This window comes from Kryptolebias marmoratus, linkage group LG6, assembly GCF_001649575.2.
Source record: "Kryptolebias marmoratus isolate JLee-2015 linkage group LG6, ASM164957v2, whole genome shotgun sequence".
NCBI classification, from domain to species: domain Eukaryota; kingdom Metazoa; phylum Chordata; class Actinopteri; order Cyprinodontiformes; family Rivulidae; genus Kryptolebias; species Kryptolebias marmoratus.
In genome coordinates, this window is record NC_051435.1 from 31,745,012 (window position 1) to 31,765,395 (window position 20,384).

The 20,384-nt window shown below is 37.5% G+C and overlaps 1 protein-coding gene and 1 long non-coding RNA gene across 10 annotated transcripts in view; one reads left to right on the plus strand and one right to left on the minus strand.

Moving 5' to 3' along the window:
• The window catches only part of LOC108245298 (teneurin-3), a 401,662-nt gene that overhangs the window by 73,620 nt on the left and 307,658 nt on the right, over window positions 1-20,384 (plus strand). The window lies entirely within an intron of this gene.
• LOC112451160 lies at window positions 5,678-5,919 on the minus strand. The gene is made up of 2 exons (XR_003039916.2): window positions 5,802-5,919; window positions 5,678-5,713 (listed from the first exon to the last, which is right to left on the minus strand). It is a non-coding gene; the product is annotated as an uncharacterized LOC112451160 (long non-coding RNA).

Here is a 20,384-nt window from a genome sequence, read left to right on the forward strand (position 1 = left end):
ACCCCCAAACTGGAGCAGTGGCTACAACAGATCCCAGGAACAACATCAGACATCTCAGTCCAGAAANTGTGCAGTTCTAGGCACAGCCAAGATACTGCGCAGAACCCTCAAGCTCCCAGGCCTCTGGTAGAGGACCCGAGCTCAGAGGATGAAAAAAAGAGACCACCCACGAAGGGTGAGAAGGGATTTTTTTTTTTTTTTTATGTATGTATATATATGGAATTGATCTGTATGAGGTGACAAAAAAGAAAATGTTTAACAATTTGCCACCCTTCTCACACTACAACATTGTTTATTATTTAGTGTACACAAAGAGTGATAACACAGAGGAGGAGCTACATGGCCTGAAAGCAATGGATTCATACAATCAGTGTTTAACTGATTTATAAAGAAGTTCGAACACTTCATGTTAATAACAAAGTTCTGGTGACTGGCAGGGTGAATAATAACAATATCATACATGTAAAGAATGTACATGTAGGCATGCTTTGTCAATAGTGATTTTTAGATGAGAATCAGTCCTAAAACAGCACTAGTACTTTATTTATAACCATTATTAAACCATAATAATTTTTATTTCTATGATATTGGTTGTATCACTGACAAAATCCTTTTAACTTGTAATTTAATTATTTAACTGTAATGCTAGCTTTGACATTTAACACATAGCATAGCTGAGACACTTTAGAAGAAACATTCTAAATCATGAAACCGGTAATTTTAGGACACATATCAATAGATGTTCTAACTGTGCAGACGAGTTCTGCAAAGAGCAGTTTTCACTAAATTCCAAAAATCAGGAAACATGAAGGACTCCAAATGGAGCAGTTGAGTGCAGAACATAGGTAAGTCTGGTGGGCAAATATCAGCTGCAAGAATCAGCCTTCAAAGATGTCTAGAATCAGCTTAGACCACTTTTATTCCAGTAAAAGTAACATTTAAAAAGGTTCTGTTAAGTAAGGTTAGGGTATAATTGTATGACATGAAATGGCTATTGCTACTACAGTCAAAAATTGCCCGCGAATGTTAAATGTGTTTCCTCTGCCATGGCTGAAGCCTACTGCAATGACAACAAAATAGGGGGAGTGTTCGGACTTGTGACGTCACATGGGAACTATGCATAGTTTGACAAATGTAGTTACAGTGCCTAAACACAAATCAGCACGCACAGAAAAGTCTTAGAGAAGATTTGCTGTCGCTTCACAGCAATAAGGTTACCTTCCAACCTTTTGGGGCTGAGTTTATTATTAAATATTTATTTAAATATTTTCTCCAGGTACTCTGGTTTCCTCCCACTGACTAAAACAATGGCAGGTTCAATGCCAGGTTCAATGGTAACTCAAAATTGTCCCTAGGTGTGAGTGCAAGTGTGAATGGTTGTTTGTTTCTATGTGGCCATGTGATGGACCTGCGACCTGTCCACGGTGTACCCCACCTCTCACACAATGACCACTGGAGATAGGCGCCAGCTCCCAGGAAGGAAAAACCTGGTAGGGATGTACATGTGTTATAATGTAGAATTGTAGGGCAGTTCTAAGCTTTTTTTTTTGTCACTTCAGATTTCTGTTTGTCTGATTTCCACTCAACAGTGCCAAGTGTGTTTTGTTTTTTTCTCATCCCTCTCTCTTTTCTAATCCAAGCAGAGAGGAGGATTAGGTGGGAGAAAGGGGAAGGTAGGAGACACGGAGGGACAGATTATCCCAGCAGATTTCTACTTTTCAGGTCACTGAAAGTGGTCAAATAACATGAGCAAAAAAAAAAAAACGAAGAAAGGAATGTATGTGAACAAGAAGGAGTCAGGCTAAAGGAAGAAGAATGAGAAAACCAAGACAAATAAGGAAAGGATGACGAAATGAGAAAAGTGTAACTTGACTATTGAAAATATATAAAATCAGCTGGGACAGAGACACAAAATCCGAGGTAAGCTCCAGACTGACTGAAACCTATTACATCTATACAAATGAATTCTGTTCTTTAACTGTATCTTTGAATGAAAGCCATATTTGTGTTAATACTTTAAACCTAATGTTAACATCTAAAATGACAAATTCATACTTGTGAGACTACTTATACTTTTTATTAGCTGAAGCTCTTCTGTAGTTTACTCATGACGTGGTAATCTCCAGTTATTTCACATAAGATCCAACTACGTATTTCTACAATTTTATTGCAGTTTTAGAAAGATACAGACAGATAAGGTTAATTAATTTAAGAAATAAAAGATTGCATAGTAATTCAAACAGTAACACATACATAACAATATTACAATACTAAGAATAATCCAGTGTCTAAAATAGAGATGTATAAACTTGTGTGATCTAACCATTCAACCTTAATGACTAAATATAGAATCATAATGTAGAAGCTGAACTATTATAGCTGAATAGCTGAATTTATTATTTATAAATTGTTAAATGAGTACATTTGTATCCACTTATATGAATATGTACATAATTATCAGCCCCAGTTGAAGGTGAAACAATAATGTTTGTGCATGTGTCCTGTTTGTGTGTGTGAGTGTGTGTGTAGTCATTTGCCTATGCCGTTAGCAAAATTACTGAACCGATTTTAATAAAATTTTCAGAAAATAATCATTGGATCTACACCTACAACTGATTAACCGTAGATATAAATGTCAGTTTTACAAATATCGATGTGTGGTGTGGTAGTAGCTGAGCATTGCCCCACATGCATACAGTTGAATTAGATGTTTACACCCACTGTATATTATTACTTTCTTCAAAGTCACACGATTACATGTATAAAGATTAATGTCTTTAAACATTTTGCAAAAGCCCAGAAAATGCTGTTATGGCTTTGGTCCTTTTTGATTGGTTAGTTGATAACATCTGTGTTAATTGGAGGCACCCCTGTTGATACATTTTAAGGAATACAACAAAGGCACTATTTCTTTGTGAGACATCATAGGAAAATCAAAAGAAATCAGCCAATATATCAGGAAGAGAATTGTCAACCTTCACAACTTTGGTTCATCCTTGGTTCAGTGTCCAGATGCTTGAAGGTTCATCTGTTCAAACAATTTCTTACAAATATAAACACCATGGGAATGTCATGCCATCATACCGCTCAGGAAGTGGATGGGTTTTGTGTTCCATTGTTACATTTAAAGGAACAAGGATGTTGTTTGCAGGCCTGAGAACACCATCCTAACTGTGAGGTACAGGGGTGGCATCATCATGTTGTGGAGGTGTTTTTTCTGCAGGAGGAACTGATGGCATTATGTGGAAATATTGAAGCAGCATCTCAAGATATCAGCCAGGAAGTTAAAAGTTGGGCTCAAATGGTTCTTCAAATGGACAGTGACCCTCAGCATACTGTCACATTAGTTAAAATGTGGCTTAAGGATAATAAAATTAGTGTTTTGACCATCACAAAGTCCTGATCTCAGTCCACTAAAAATTATTGGGCAGAGCTGAAAAAGTGTATGAACAAGGAGGCCTACAAATCTGACTCAGTTCCACCAGTTCTTTCAGGAGGAATGGAACAAAAGTCCAATAAACTATTGTGAGAAGATTTTGAAAAGAAACCCAAAACATTTGACCCAAGTCATACAGTTTAAAATTAATGCTACTAAATATTAACTAAATGCAAACTTGTGACTTTGAAGGTAGTAATAAAAAAATTCTGTAAAAAATTATCTTAAAATTATCATACACAACAGACACTCTTAGCCCGAACAGATTATGCGTGAGAATGTAATAAATCATAGTTTGCACATAATGTTGTTTTCAAGATTTTACCAAAATGGTCCTAATTTTCTAATGGTTCTCATCAAGGAGGATGGACTTTCTTTTTTTCCCATGACTGTCTCTGTACTAGCAAAAGTACAACAGGAGAACAGTTTGTGTCACTCAGAATGTACCTGTATTTTGCACATAGGCACAAAACAAACAGGATTATCAGAGCTGTCATGCTAAAATTTGAAATTAGAAATAGATTCAGATTAACATATGAAGTGATTAAACAATAAAATATTCTGTTCTAAAATCTATTAAAAGCTGCTCAGAATATTTGTTCTTGTCTAGTCTTCATGTCAGTTTTGTCTCATACAAGTGTTACATTTGGACAAGATAGATCTAGTTAAATATATTTGATCTCTAAATAAGGGGTTAAAGACGTTCTTTTCTAAGATAGCTTTATACTTAGAGCAAAACTGAAAAGTGTCTTGAAGCTAACATCATTTGAAAGAAAATCATAAGATATCCTTGTAAAATAAAAAAAGAAAATATATACTTATTCTTTTTATACTGAATATTGAAAAATACCACTCGGGTGTTTTCGGCTTTTTCCGTGACCATCCTGACCATCCACAGTGCTGCTAAGGTTTTAGAGCATTCAGCAATTCCACAGTAAGTGGATAAATACCGGTACAATAAAGTTCATTGTGTTTCAATTAATTGTTCAAACCAGTCAAAACATATCACTTTCATTTTTATTTTCATTTTCACTTTCAGTTTCCTTTTTTGGCTTCCAGAAAGATATAAAACCTTCTTAGATTTGGATACGTAAGCTCTTATGTGGGACACTTACTATCAGAATGGGTTCGAACCACTTCAAAAAAGTACCACAAGCTCTGACCCTTGTTAATGTGGTGGGCTGGCTTCATGCCAAAGAAGCAGGACCTTGCCAGGAGCAGTCCCAACTATTTTTAATTTTAAAAGAAAAGCAAATGGAGAAGAGGGCATTTCCACAGAGAACCAGACTAGAAACAATGTGATTACTTCAAGCAAGAACATGCTCATGTCATATAGGTATAAGCTGCCTACAGGCCTGACAGCCTGAGATCAGTTTGTATTTCTGTGCAGTTTGTTATTGATGAAGAAATATAGGGAATTCATGTGTGATTGAAGAAATTTCATAGTCTGAAACTTCTATTTTACACTGGTGTAAGAATGCATAAATGATACACTGAAGCAGGCACACATTTTTAACAAGTTAGTATCCAGTTAGCATTGGGATAGCTTTGACTTAGCAACATTAGTTCTTTGCTAATTTTATTGACTTGCAGTGTACTGATGTCATGACAATGATCTGGGGGTAATCAGTTCTCACCGTTCCAACTTGGTCGTTATGCATATTGTTTTGTCAGCAATGATGTCCTTGTGATCATCAGATCCCAATCTGAAGAGTTTTTACTTGATTCTGTAATGTTTATGTTTTCTTTTGCCTTTTCCTTATACAAGCGTTTGTTCTTTTGACATTTTGTCCTCTTTTTACATTACAGTGTGCATTTCTGCCTCATTGCAAATGAGGAAGCTGCCTTCTTGGTCCAGCTCTCCTATTGGTCAATAAACAGGAAGGAGCAGGATCCATGTGCAGATCAATTGTTCATGCCTGCGCTTTTGGCCGTTTCAGGAGAACGCCTCATTTGAGAGGAAGTGAAGTCGTAGTAGAGATGTCTCAGGCAACTGCAGAACAGTAGAGGACTGTTGCTAGCTAAGCTGAAAGCATTACAGTCAGTGATGACAGTTGTTTCCCTTTCCAAATCCTCAGTTTTAGTTTCGGTCCTCCATACACAAACACACGAATGATGCAAACTTCAAAAACACAAACAAAATAAAAACAAATGCAAAGACAAAAACATTTTTCCTGTCAGTATTTACAGAATAGTCAAATATGAGCAGCTCTGCAACAGACAGACTCAGGAGGCAACGAATAAAGGCAAGTGATTTTATTTGACAGGAGCCAGGATCTAGAAGGGAAGGTTAAAGGTAAGTATTAATATGGTTGTATGTAGATAGCGGTGATAATTGAGTAGGATTTGAGTGACACTGTCTTACAGGTTGAAGAGTGATTCCGGCATGGAGGAGAGTGGTAGAGGGAGTTTTCACGGGTGAAGGTTTTCAGGTTGGTTGGGTCCAGATAAAGAGGTAAGTTTTACCGGTAGGTCGAGTCTCGCAGGAGGCAGACAGGCAGCAGTGCAGGAAGGCTCAGGTGAGTGGCTCTGAATTCTTTTCAGTAGGTGACCAGTGACACAGACCAGACAGGACTCCAGGAAGCAGGTAACTCTGGAAGCATAAGAAGGACACAAAAACATTCGTAAGCACAAGGCGTTTCAGATTTGTTGTCGGCTGAGAAGCTTTACCCAGGGCAAGCAATGTTCCAGCGCTGGTCTGATCCACACGGCAGCCTTAAGTACCCAGCCACTCTGATGAACCTGATCCTCTGCAGCTGTGGATGATTGTTAAGCCAGCCAATGGGAGAACTGGAACCAGCAACCAGGAAGTACACTCACAGAATACCACATTTCCTGCATTTTTTTCTTTTTATTCGTTTTGTTTTATTTTGTTTTGTTTTCTTTGGTTCAATCTGAGTCTCTAGTTCAACCTCTTTGCTGATTCAACACCGCAGTCAATATTTTGGTACCAAATTCAAACATTCAGTAATTTTCATAACCTCCCATATCTTGTGATATATTTGTTTGGTCGATAAAGGTCACATAAACTGTGCAAAACTTAATTCAGTTGTGTGTGTGTGTTTTGATCTAATTATGATCTTACTCTGAAGCGAAGAACTCATTGTTTAAGGTAGCTTAATTTTTTTTTGAGACTGATAAACATATGAATCCTAGATTTATATAATTTTCCCTTTTTCTGAGGGTGGGGCCCCGTGTTTAAAAATTTATGAACTGTTAACCATTCATAACATCACCATAATATTTCACATACCCTGCTACACCACATATACACACTTGCAGTTATATGCACTATTAATTTATTTCCTTCATTATTCCTCTTTACATAACACAAACACTGTTTAATAATCCTAGTTGTTGCTTGTGCCAGACGTAAATGAAGCAGGGTGACAGTGATTGAACTCATGAACTTACAAATGTGGTATCACACCAGGTACGCCACGGATTTATTTGCAAACAATGTTGTACATTTGTGAAGTCAGCAAAAACAGAAGATGTAAACTGTGGTCCGTTATCACTTCATCATTAATGTCATGACAGTGTTTGTTGTGGCATTAGGAGTAAATGCCCATCCATTTTCTTTACCCGCTTCTCCATTCCAGCTCGTGGGGAGGTGGTGCCTATCCCCAGCGGTCACTGTGTGAGAGGCAGGGGACACCCTGGACAGGTCACAAGTCCATTGCAGGGCCACATATAGACAAACAACCATTCACACCTAGGGACAATTTTAGAGTCATCAATTAACCTAACATGCATGTTTTTGGTCTGTGGGAGTAAACCAGAGTGAGATCCCAGAGTAAACCCACGTGTGGGCAGGGAGAACATGCAAACTCCACCCAGAGGGGTCCCAGGCTGGGAAGCGATCCTGCAATCTTCTTGCTGGGAGGCAACAGCTCTAACCGCTACCCCACTGTGCCACCCCACTACTTCAGGCCATTTAGTGAAATAATTAACAAGGGTAATGGCAAACCTGCAGTCATAAGTTCCATGTTCAAATGGGGCAGGTGAAACACTAGTAGTTTTGTCACATGCCTAACAAATAGTGCATGATGACATGACTGTGTAGACTGTATCATCCATATGTGGCCACTAGTAAAATTCTCTGAGGGGTTGTTTAGTTTGAACCACACCCTGGTGTCCTTTATGAGCCAAGTGCACAACTTTTGGGAACTATGATATGTTTTCCTCTGAAAATCAATAGTAGAAGGAAGTAAATTTTGACTTTATCAGGAAAGAGCTTCTTGATTTTAGGCCATCCTTAGTAGATGATCTGTCACAGTTTTGTAAGTTCAGGACAGTCTTTACATTCAGCTTTAAAATCAGAAGTGAGAGTGCTGTCAGGAGAGGTGAGTTTCTTCGATCTTTGTGATGAGCTTATTTGAGAAAAAGAAACAAATATCTCATCATCTGCATTGTACTGGAAAGACCTCCTCCTGCTGTTAAAAAAAACTAACTAAAATTTCTATTTAAAAAAAAATTATTGATTTGCTTTTTACTTTTACCTTAACTTTTAAAGTTAAGTATATTTTACATAGGTAACTTTACTTGTGCTTGAGAAAGAATAACTGTACTTTTTCTTAAGTTCGTAGGTTATCTCCCAGTGAAGAAGTTTGATGTAATTATGAACATTGAACATATGTAGACTGTTGTCGTCATATTTTTATTTGACCAGTTATATGTTAACATTTTTTCATTAATATCCTAAATATATTCATACAGTATTTGTAATTACATTGGTGCGGGTCATTGTTCAAATTGGTGATGTCTGAAGTTGCTTTTTAACTGGTTATATTATAAAAATAGATTTCTATGTAAAATGTTTTGGGGAAAAATTCATTTGAAATATCTGGAATCATTTTTCACTTTGGATAGCTAAAGTTAAATTTCGTCACCTTCTTAAAATAATTGCCTATGTCATTTTTTGCAATGTTTCAGGAAACACAAAAAACTGAACTATTTGTTGATTGTTGAGATGATTTAGGCAAAAAAATAATTTTTGAAAAAAATGACTTAGGCAATTATTTTAAGAAGGTGACGATTTATAATTTTAACTCCAGCCCTTTCTTCTCTCTGTCACTCTCTGTTTCCTCTGTGTAGAATCGGAAGCTTAAAGATTGGGCCTTCAGTTTTTAAGTTAAGAGCCCTCGGTTTTTATAGTGAATTTAAGAGCAAGGTGAAAAGGGAGGCACGTTATCAATGGACCCCACAAAGATTGGAATACCGACACAGGCAGAGGTGTTACAGCTTCACGGTGCTGCATATGCAGCAGACACCTGTTTGCCTTCCAGGACAAATATCACAGCATTTTCCTGCATGAAAGAAATAAAACTTGTCCTAAAAAAAACTTTGCAGTCACTCTTGAGCAGAACATAATTAAATGTTGCCATTTTGAGCTGCACTCAGTTCAAATTTATCAAGTAAAAAAACAAACTCAATAAGTTCAAAGTTCCTGAAAATATGAACGCTACTCATGACCACATTTGTGGACAACATTGACTCAAATGGCCTTTTGAATCAAAAATGAGAAACACAATAACAGGTAAATAAACCAAAATCACTTAAGTGGTAAATTATTAGAAATGTTAAACATAGAAGTGTGAATATTTGCGTCAGGTTTGGTTGTTATTAGGACCCAAGGATGCAGAATGAATGGACTCAAGAAAATTAAGATTTATTAAAAAACAAAAATAGCTGACTAGGCAGCTAACTGATTACATATGGAAACTATCCAAACAATAAACAAAAGACAGATATGGCAGCAAAATACAAAACCACTAAGAAATATAATTGCTAAGAGCTCAGAGGGTACCAATAGGAAAACACACAAGAAATGTACCAGTATGACAGACTGAGGATAGAATGAAAGACAGAAGTTTAAGTACTGGGGAGGAAGTGAGGTAAGTGGCAACAGCTGAGTCTAATGATTACATGGAACGGGTGTTAATCGAGGGAAGGACTGAAAAGCAGGGAGGACAGAAGAAATGCTATGAGAATGATTTGAAACATAGAAAGACACTGGGAAACAAGCTGAACACAAAAAATAAAACAAAGTCAACAACACAAAAAGAACAAATAAAAAAAAAAGTACTCAATAATCACCAAAAAAACACAGATTATGACAGTATGGCAGATTATGTGGACTCTCTTGGGAACACACCATGGGGTCTGTGATGAGGCATCAACCCTCTTGGAGACACACCATGGTAAATGATGAGGCGTTGACCCCTATAGAGTCACATGGTGGAGACTGTGAGGCGTCAACACTCAAGAGTGTGACAAGACATTGACTCTCTCAAAGGCTGAAGGCAGCAGGGAAACGTCAGCATCTGGCAGAACCTTCTGAGAGATGTGAAAGGTGTCAACTTCTGGCAAAACTTTTCTATTCATCCATCTATCAGACATAGAAACAAACCACCCTAGTAATGAAGAGGTTCTAAGATAGCAGGTAAAGAAGGATGTACTACCTGGTAACTTCACAATAAAATTAAATTAAAATTAAAAAAGTCATATTCTTCAGTCTTGATCCCATTTGAACAGTAATACAGTGTCCTATAGGCCATATCTCAAACAAAAAGTTTGATAAACTGTAAAACTGAAAGGTATCTCTCTTTAGGTAAAAAATAGTCCAAATGAATGTTTGTTTGAACAATTTTGGCATAAACCTGTTGCCAAATAAAATGCAATACAAAACATGCATTCATACATTTTCTTTTACCCACTTTTTCCTTTCCAAGCCATTTCCAGTGCTCGTTGTGCAAGAGGTGGAGTACACACTGGACAAGTCACAAGTGCAACACAGAGACACAGAGACAAATGAGACAGACAACCATTCACAGTCTCTTCTAGGGACAATTTAGAGTTACCAATTAACTTAACACGTATGTTTGTGGTCTTTGGAAGAAAACCGAAGTATCCCGGAGAAAACCCATGCATGCACAGGGAGAACAAGGAAACTTCACACAGAAAGGGCTCAGGCTGGGAGGCAAACATGCGACCTTCTTGCTGTGAGGCGACAGCTCTAACCACTGTACTGAACTGTACAACACATGCCATCTCCAAATGTGAAACTGCAAAGTAAGCAAAATGTTAAACTGTCATAACTATCTTCTCAGCTAGCTTTACATGGGTCAAACTAATTAAATGCCTAGTGTTGTATTTAACATACTGTGTTTTCTGCACTATAGGGCACACTGGATTATAAGACGCCCTGTCAATGAATGGTCCATTTTTGAACTTTTGTCATATATAAGGCGCACCGGACTATAAGACGCGTGCACCTCCCAATTTTTGTAACTTCGTGCGGACCGCTCGCACCACACTTCATTCAAAATGGACAATTTTGCTGCTCTAGCGCAGCGGCCCCCAACCTTCTTAGCTACATGGACAGGTTCATTGTCAGACAGTATTTTTTACGGACTGGCTTGTAAAGTTGTGGTGGATAAATACGACAACATAAAATGAAAAGACCGACATGAAAACGGGTATTTTTTAAAACATAATAAATGTAAATCCAACATGTACTCACAACTTTGTTAGTTGGGTCCTGGTGTTGCGTTATCATCATGAATAATACCCTCTCCTCCCCCTAATGTTCTCTGGTCAATATGGCGAAGTTTAAGCATGCCCTTTAAAATAATATACACCACAAATATAAAGTGCACAAAGAATACAACTCATCATAACGCCGAATCAGTGGGACCCCTCTGTTTCTCAGTAATGAGACAGTCCCATCCGAGGCTTCCAGAGATGTTTGTTTTTCACTCATTTTGTTAGCTTGTGGGTTTGTTTTTAGCAGTAATGTATCACGTGGCCTAGATAAGCGTTTTGACATGCATCAAGAGTGAGTCATAGACGGATGTAGTGGAGAGAATCCATTCATTTTTCATAATAAATTTTGTCCAGACTCCAAAACTAAAAAAATTTTAAAAAACAAAATACTGTAAGTTAATTATTCTTTCTGTGCGGCCCGGTACCAAATGACCCACAGACCAGTACCGGTTGGGAATCTCTGCTCTGCTGATACAGAGCTGGTTCACCTGTATCAGCATTTATATGATCCCTCTATGAGAGATCACAAAGATAATCAAACGGTTCAAAACTCACGGAAGTACTGTACCGACTTGAGCGTCAAGTATAAACGCCTTCACCGTGTGCTCAGGTCCGGGCGCTGTGCATTACGACTTCTTACATATATAAGGTGCTCCAGATTATAAGGTGCACTTTCATTTTTTGAGAAAATTGAAGGCTTTGAAGTGTGCCTTATAGACCGGAAAATATGGTAATCTATTAGATGCCAGAGGACATTTATAAGAGAGTTAATTACTTTGTGTTATGTCTGTGCTATTTCTGGATGTGAAGCACTATTTGTTAGAATGTTATAATTATTACCTCTAAGGTTTGATATCTTAATGTAAAACAGTAACATGTATTACACACTTTAGAAATTTGAAATTATTTTTGGAAACCACAGACACCATGTCTTTCGTGCTAAAAAGAAGAGGGACCATCCAGCTTGTTATCAGTGCACAGTTCAAAAGCCTGCCTCCCCGATGGTATGGAGGTGCACTAGTGCCTATGGCATGGGCAGCTTACACATCAGGAAAGGCGCTATCAGTGCAGAAAACTATATACAGTAAAGGTTTTAGAACAAAATAATATTTATTTATTAGATATTTTACGATAATGCCCACCACTCATCACAGGAAGTGAGATGGATTTACCTTCTGTCTGCCCTCTATTGTATGAAGGCGGTGGATTGCTCATCTTCTTTAATCTCATCTCCTGTGTCACAGTTACCACCAGCTCTCAGGAGATGCTTAACATTTCATACTAATTGCGTATTTCAAGCAGTTCTGGTCTTTTAGAATCAGACACTTTTGACCTGATGGTAATTTGCATAAATATGGGTGCTTTCCTCCAAATTCATGCATAAGACCTCATTGAAATGTGGACCAATTGCACCAGCGTGAACAGATGCTACTTGATTGGTAGAGCAGTTTGATAGTCCTAGCTCCCTTTGTAAGGGAGACAGAGACAGCAAAAGCCACACAAGAGTAATCAGGAAGTACACTTGTCAGGAACCCTCTTTGGGGCCTGAGTACTGCACTGTGTATGTGTTTTTGTTTGATTGTTTTGTTTTGTTTTTTCAGGAAAGCACATTTTGGGACTTCTCATCCCCCTTAATCAAGATTTGGTCACATTTACTTTTATGAATGTGAACGAAGAAATTTTTCTGTTCATGTTTGTTGCATCTAGAGAGTAAATTCTTAACAGCTGTGAAATGAGAGTTATGTGCTATGCCTTCTGTTTTTCTGAATCATTCAGAGGACACCTGTCAATATGGCCCTTGCTCCTGGTAAGACATAATATTTTTTTTCTGGCTCTATGTAAATCCTCCTGTATAAATATCATGTAAGTCATTTGAATTTAACTCTAGTGGTGATTCTGCAGTGAGCATTTCTTACATTTCATGCTCTTATTATGATACTCATTCTTCCTCTACATGTTTATGGTGTTTGCCTACAGTGCAAGGGCATGTAGGTCAGGTGTAAAGAGATTTTGGCATGCAAGATTAAATGTGTAAGTCTTTCCAGACAGGAACAATTTCTCTGGCTAGAAATAATTATATGTGGTAAATTAATAATTAAGGTCACTAGTACTTCAGAACAGCTTTAGTCCCTCGTCTACAGCTTTCATTGTGGTTAAGCAATTATGATTAAATTATTTCTAAAAGATCAATCAATCCATCAGCAATTATTTATAGAGCCTTTTACAAGCAAAATGGTGCACAAAGTGCCTCACGATACAAAAAATAAAAACAATACAAATACACGAAAATGACAGAGTATATAAAAAGCCTGCCTGAATAAAAAGGTTTTAAGATTAGATTTTAAAAGAGTCAGATCATTGATAAAGCACAAGTCCTAAGGTAGTTGGTTCTACAGTCTGAGTGTGGTGACCAAAAAGGCCCAGTCACCCCACCGTTTGTATTTAAACTTGGGGACGAACAGTGAAGATGTATTAGTTGATCTTAAGGTCCTTTCATACTCACAGAAAGCTACTAGATCAGCTAAATACGGTAGGGCAAGCGCTTTAAAATCAATTCCAAAAAGAATGGGAAGCCAAAGGAGAGGAAATAAGACATTTCTTTAAAAACTAATTTAAAAAGAATGAGCATATCATGGATTACAGCATATAAATGCACCTATTAATAGCAAGCACAGATCGAGAAGGTTGGAGATTAAAGGATTTAAGTGTTTCAGATTAAGATGATGGTTTGTAAAGCTGTCTGACTATTACTAGCAGTGTTTCCCAAGTTGCCTATATGTCAGCTTGTGTTTGTTTCTGCATAAATATAGTTACCAATCAAAAGGTAACTATAATTAAATCACAGTGTATTGTGTATTTGTCTTTTAGATGCTGATTAAAGTTCAGTAGATTAAAGTGCTGGTTGTGTAAAGTTACTGTAAAAACAAAGCATGGCATTCAGATAGACTAGACTAGACTAGACTAGACTAGAATAGACTAGACTAGAATAGAATAGAATTGTCATGATGTGGGGTGAAGGAAGCGAACCCTGAGCACAGACTCAGGGCTAACAGACAAGTAAACGACTGGGGAAGAGTGGAAATGAAAACACAAACACGAGGAGGACAGAAACTAGATGAACCAAATGATTAAAAATAGGAAACAAAACAAAAACAAAAGCCAAATCACCACAAGAATATAGTTTTTATTGTCATTGTATTTAAACAATGCAACAGGGTTTTTTCTGTGCCCTTCTAAAAGATTTATGACAGTTCTTCACAAAAAGACATTGACAAACTTACGCATAATGTAAAACAGGAAGAACAAATGAACAAAACAAACTAGTAGCGCAATCTTAAAACTGACAAAATAAAGAAAATTAACTGGCTTTTTAATTGATGGGTGCTGGGGTCCTCAGATTTTTCTATAGCTGTGTGGTGGAAAGTGTCCTTAGGCCTCACTGTGTCATTTGGAAACTGCACTGTAGAAGAGAGGGAGGCAATTCAGAAGGTGGTAAAGTCTGCACAAAGGACCACTGGGTCCAGATTACCACCCATTAATTTCTGGCTCCCTTTCACTATTTGGAGTCTACTATTCCACATTGAAAAAGTTTATTTACTAGCTGGAAACATTCAAGACAGCTGCCAGTCTTTTCACAAGTGGACATCCCAGCAGTTAATTCCAAAGCGCACTCACTGAACACACTATGATCAAATACTTTGCAACATATACAGGGCTAAATTAGCTACCCTAGATTGTCATTGGAGTAATGTATCAGGGCGAGTCTCACTTCTCTGTGCTCAAAGGAAGTAGGAGTAGGATAAGAAGATTTTACTTATTGACCTTCCCATCTTGAGATCATTTGTGCACTAATGCTTATTACTTGACCATGGAGCAGCATAAAACACCATGAAACCATTAAACTGTGGTACTCATTAGGCACCACCAATTGACTTGTGTAAATTCTTGCAATTTAAAGAAACTGCTACAATCCTAATGCAAGGCTTATGTAATGTTGTTCATAGTTTTTATGGTTCTACATTTAAACAAATTTTACAAAAGACAAACGAAAAAAAAAACGCTTTTGCTGTGCAGCTAAAAAGCAGCCATCAGATGTGTTTAAGAACTGATTTTACAAAAGTCTTGTCTCTTGAGAAACTGTATAATAATAATAATTATAATAAAATAATAATAATTTTAGATGTCTTGTGATTATTATTATTTTGTTAGCATGCACATTGTTTAATCTAGATACATCTAATGGCAAAAACAAAATAAATGTGCTTTTAAGAGCCTAAGGTAAAATGTTAACCTATTATTCCAAAAATCAAATGTATTCAAAGTTTTGTTTGATAGGGGAAAGCTAGTGGTTCACACTCAAATAACATCTTTTAAATGTTGTCTACAGCACTAAGCCTTATAATGTGTTTCTAGTTTAAACAGTTATGTGCTTCTGTTGTGGCAGTTGGAAATGAAAGTAAACTCTGGAACTTTATTACATGCATGTTATCACAACAGATGACGTGAAAGAGCTGTTCACTCTGCTTAGTCTCCTTGCCTCTCCTCCCTGCAGTGTCATGGCAGTACCATCTTGTGACCAGAAGTAATAACAGCATCAAGACAGAACATAATGCATTCACTGTATAATGTTCAGGGCACAACAGGTTCTTTCTGTTTTAGTTTTGTATTTTGTTTATACAGAATGTTTTCAATCACTCACCAAAAACCATACTGGGACAATAAAGGATGTTGACAAAAATATAGAGGGAAAAGAATTTGGCAGCCCCATATACTGTTCTGTTTGTGTGAATGCTGATTCAGTGTTTTCCTGTTTTGTTTTGTTTTTGTTTGTTTGTTTGTTTTTTTCTCTGTTTTTTGCAGTCTATTTTGCATAAATTATTCTATTTTAGCCATTCTTACAGCAAAATGTTATGCTATTTCAGGTTCTATGTCTTTTGGTTTTTGCAAATTTTAAAACTTGCAAAATGTTTAACTATTTACAAATATTTTCCCCATAGAAATACATAGGTCTCTTAAATTCCTTCTCTTTCAGTATTCTTTCTCTATTTTTGTATTCCTAAGCTTTTTATTCTTATTCTACTTAAGATTTACTTCCCAGTACATGCATTTTTCCATTTCCTTCCCCAAGATGCTGATAGCCCTGGATGCAGGTTTTTTTTTTTTTCTTTGTCCTTCTAAAGTTGACCAGCATCTCCTATATCTTTTCCATGTTCAGATTCAGATGATTCATGCAAGACCACCCCACAAAGTTGTCTACTAGTTCCCTGTCCATCCTTAATAAACCTCACATCCACAGAGTCATCAGAATTTGTCTGCAGGTGGCATAACTTAGTTGTACTAAAAGTCTGAGGTGTACAGAGTGAGACAGGATCGTCCCCTACAGTGCTCCTGTGTTACTGATCGATATATCGGACAAAGTTCTTCGCAGATTCACAAACTGAGGCCTGTCTGACAGATAATCAGGAACCCAGGAGATAGCAGACACACTGACACCCATTCCGAGCAGCTTCACACTCAGTAAAGAAGGCTGGATGGTGTTGAAGGCACTGGAAAAATCAAAGAACATATTTCTAACAGTCTCCACCATCATCCAGGTGTGAGTGAGCATGCTGTTGCAGATAAATGACAGCATCACCCCCCCCCCCCCCCCCCCCATGTGGGGCTGGTAGGCAAATAGCGCAATCCACTCATGCTATTTATAGAACAGCAATCACTAGCAAGTCATGTGAATAACTATGCAAAAAACTGTACTTATACCGACACCCGTAGCATCTTGTAGTACAGGGGTGTTAAACTTCAGGCCTCAAGGGCCACTGTCCTGGTGGTTTTTAGTTTTTTCTGCTCCAACACACCTGATTCAAATGGTTTGATTACCACCTCACCAAATCACCAAGTTCTCCAGAAGCATGTCCACAAGTAATTCTTTTAAACCAGGTGTTTTAAAGCAAGAACTCATCTAAAACATGCAGGAGAGTGGCCCCCGAGAAACGGAGTTTGACACATGTGTTGTAGAGTTATCTATGCCATTTTAGCTGTGTTTAAATAGTGAAAATGGCATTGAATTTCAGCTGTAACAGTGACTCACATTACAGCATGGAAGGAGTATTTTCATCAATTTTCCAAAGCTGAACACACAGCCAGAGAAGTGTAATCACTGAATTTGAGCAAGGGGAAGAGCTGAATTGACTGAAAAAAAGTGACTGTACGTCAAAATTGCTGAAAAGCTGGTGCATAAACATAATGACATGAATAATAGGCCCTAGAAATGGCTTTGTTATAATAATTATTCCAGTTCTGGCTAAGATCCAACCCAAAGGTCCCTTTACAGTAACCCTTATTATTGTCATTTTCCAATGGAGGATCCCTAGTTAGTTACAGGGTTCTGGAACCTTTGCAATGGAGTAGTGGGAATCCCGTAGGCTTCTCGATACATAAAACACTGGCCACTTAATCACTATCAGCTGCTATCTTAGCTTAATTATAAGCCTACAGCCACATACAAGTCAGTCACACATACAGTGATAATTTCACAACTTACAGAACTTTTCAAAGCATTTTGAGCAGTTGAGTATTTCCATTTTTACTATTACTGATTGATAAACTGTATCATTTAAATTATGCAAAAAGCAGTAGCTCAAGCAAAAAAAATTACACACACATTACATGTGGCAAGTACAAAAGAGAAGACACAAACATACCAACCTGTTCAACAATTCCGCCCACCTTTCAGTCTGTCATTTAAACTGAATGTTTGTGTATTTCCAGAAGTCAGATGTGTTTAACTTACTGCCGGGAAAGTCATTTTCTATTAAGATAACATGACAGAATCTCATTGTTGAAGTCATGATGTTTGTACGAGTGATGTACTTGTGAGAGGGGAGCAGTTTATCATTATATAAATAATAATATAAATAGTATGCATGACATAATGAGTGGAGACCACTTTTGCAGAGGGTTCAGAGCAGTTCTCACCAGTGGTTCAAGATGAGTCAGAACCAGCCTTTCCAAAGTCCTCATGTCATATGACGCCAAGGCAACTGGTCTGAAGCTTTTTAGGTTAAATGGGGAGGCTTTCTTTGGTACCAACACAAAGCAGGATGTTTTCCAAAGTTCCGGCACCTTATCCTACAGCAGAGTCATGTTGAAGATGCATTGCAGGATGTAGGACAGCTGGAAAGCACAGGTGTTTAGGAACTGGGGTCTGATGTGATTGGGGCCGACAACCTTGCCCAGGTGTATTTTCTCCAGTTGTCCCCTAACCTGGCATATCATCACGGACAGACAGGGGTTGTGGCCACTGAAGTGGAGGTTGGTGTCGGAGGGTTGTGGTCAGAAGAGTTTAGCGGTGTTGCTGATTGAGGCTGCTCCTTTGCTGCTGACAGTCATTAGAGGTAAGGCCATTGATCATCTTCATTCCCACTCACACATCTTTTATGTTGTTTTGCTGGAGTTTATCCTCCACCTTTTGTTTATAGATCTCTACACCTCCACAGCTTCACCTTTAGGCCCTGTTTACACAAGAATATTATCTGTAAACAATAGTGTTTTTCTTTGTGTGGTGAATCAACAAGAAACTTGTTTTACCAATGGCAAAGCTTCAGGGAAAAAGTTTAAAGGTCCAGTGAGACAAAGATTGTGTTGTTTTAATTTGGAAATAAGTTGAGTACTTCAATCCCAGCAGTTCTCCAGGTTGTTTGTATATGAGGAGTGTGTTGACAAGCCTTGTTAATTTCAGGAGGCTAACAGATTGCTTTAAGTCTGCTAAGAACATCCACCCTGGAACTGTTCCGGAACCTTCTGTTACCCAAAGTGCCTGGTTCAATGTGCAACTAGCTAAAGGCTATTCACCCAAATAAAGAGCTGAACTGCATTTACAGTTATAATAAATTTTGTTTTCAGAACAAGATGTTTCATTCATTTGCTTGTTATTGTTTTTCTCAAAAGTCTTAAATGTACCAAGACTTTGTGATCATAATTAATGTAGGCAAACTAAAACAGTAGTGTATGTCAGGTTCCACTAATGAAGGCATCTGTGTGACCTTCTGTATTCTGTTTAGTGGAGAACCTCAGTAAATGAATTTAAATATAAAATTAGCACTAATAAACAACACAAAGATGCAGATTACAGTATTATACTGTCTGATTTCCAGCTAATCATTTTCTTTTCAACTTCCTACAAACTTGGCTCTATTGGTATTCTAAATTCCTATTTTGTTCAGACCATCATACTGTATGTGTGGTTTACACTGTAGTAATTTTCAGTATCAGTGTGTATGAGTTGAAGGATGATGAAAAAAACACAGGACACAATGAATTTTATATCAAGTCAAGACTGCACGCAATGACTGTACAATGTACTGTACAGTGTACTTTATCTTACTAAAAGGTGAGCCAAAAGCAGAGCGATGTTTGTGCTCATGTTTATGTGTGTGTGTGTGTGTGTGTGTATGTGTGTGTGTGCATATGTGTGTTTGTTTGTCTGTAACATTAGGATAGATGGATTTGAATGAAACTTTCAGAAAGTAATCACTGGGTTGACATCTACAACTGATTAAATTTCAGTCAATTCCAAAAGTTATATTAACACATAAATGGCTATAACTCAGCCAATTTTACACACATAGAGCTCAAATTTGATGGGCTAGAAGCTGCAATTCATCTCCAACACATATTTTGAGCACTAACTGATCGAGCAAGATCTGTTTTGAGATCAGCTTTGTTCAGTTCTGTCTCCTGTCTTTTTGTCAACGCCACTGTCTCCAAACCATACAACATAGCTGGCCTCTTCACCTTCTTGTAAACCTTTCCTTTGACCTTTGCTGCCAACCTTTTGTCACAAATCACTTCTGAAACATTTCTTCATCCACTCCATCCTGCCTGCGCTCTCTTCTTCACCTCTTTACCACACTCCCCAATTTCCTGGACAGTTGATCCTAAGTACTTGAAGTCCTGCACCTTTATGACTTCTGCTTTTTGTAGGTAGGTAGGTAGGTAGGTACATTTATTTATATAGCACTTTTCAGCACGAGGCAACTCAAAGTGCTTTACAACACAAGAACAAAATTACAGACAAAGTTACAGAACATAATAATGAAATAAAATTACAGAAAAAAATTGCAGACAGGTACAAGATACAATGATAACTAATTGTCTAAATATACTAAGCTAAACCAACAGATACTAAATGTACAGAACTAAACTAAGCTAAAGCTAAAACTAAAACTAACGGTACCGAACTATCTAAAAGTACCCCAGGCCCGCTATACAACGTAAAGTAAAACCAGACATATCTAAGCATGAGCTAAGACAGTCAAAAATAGTAGCTAAACTAAACAGATCTAAGCATGAGTAAATGTACAGAACTAAACTAAGTGTACAGGAAGATAAAGCTAAACTAAAC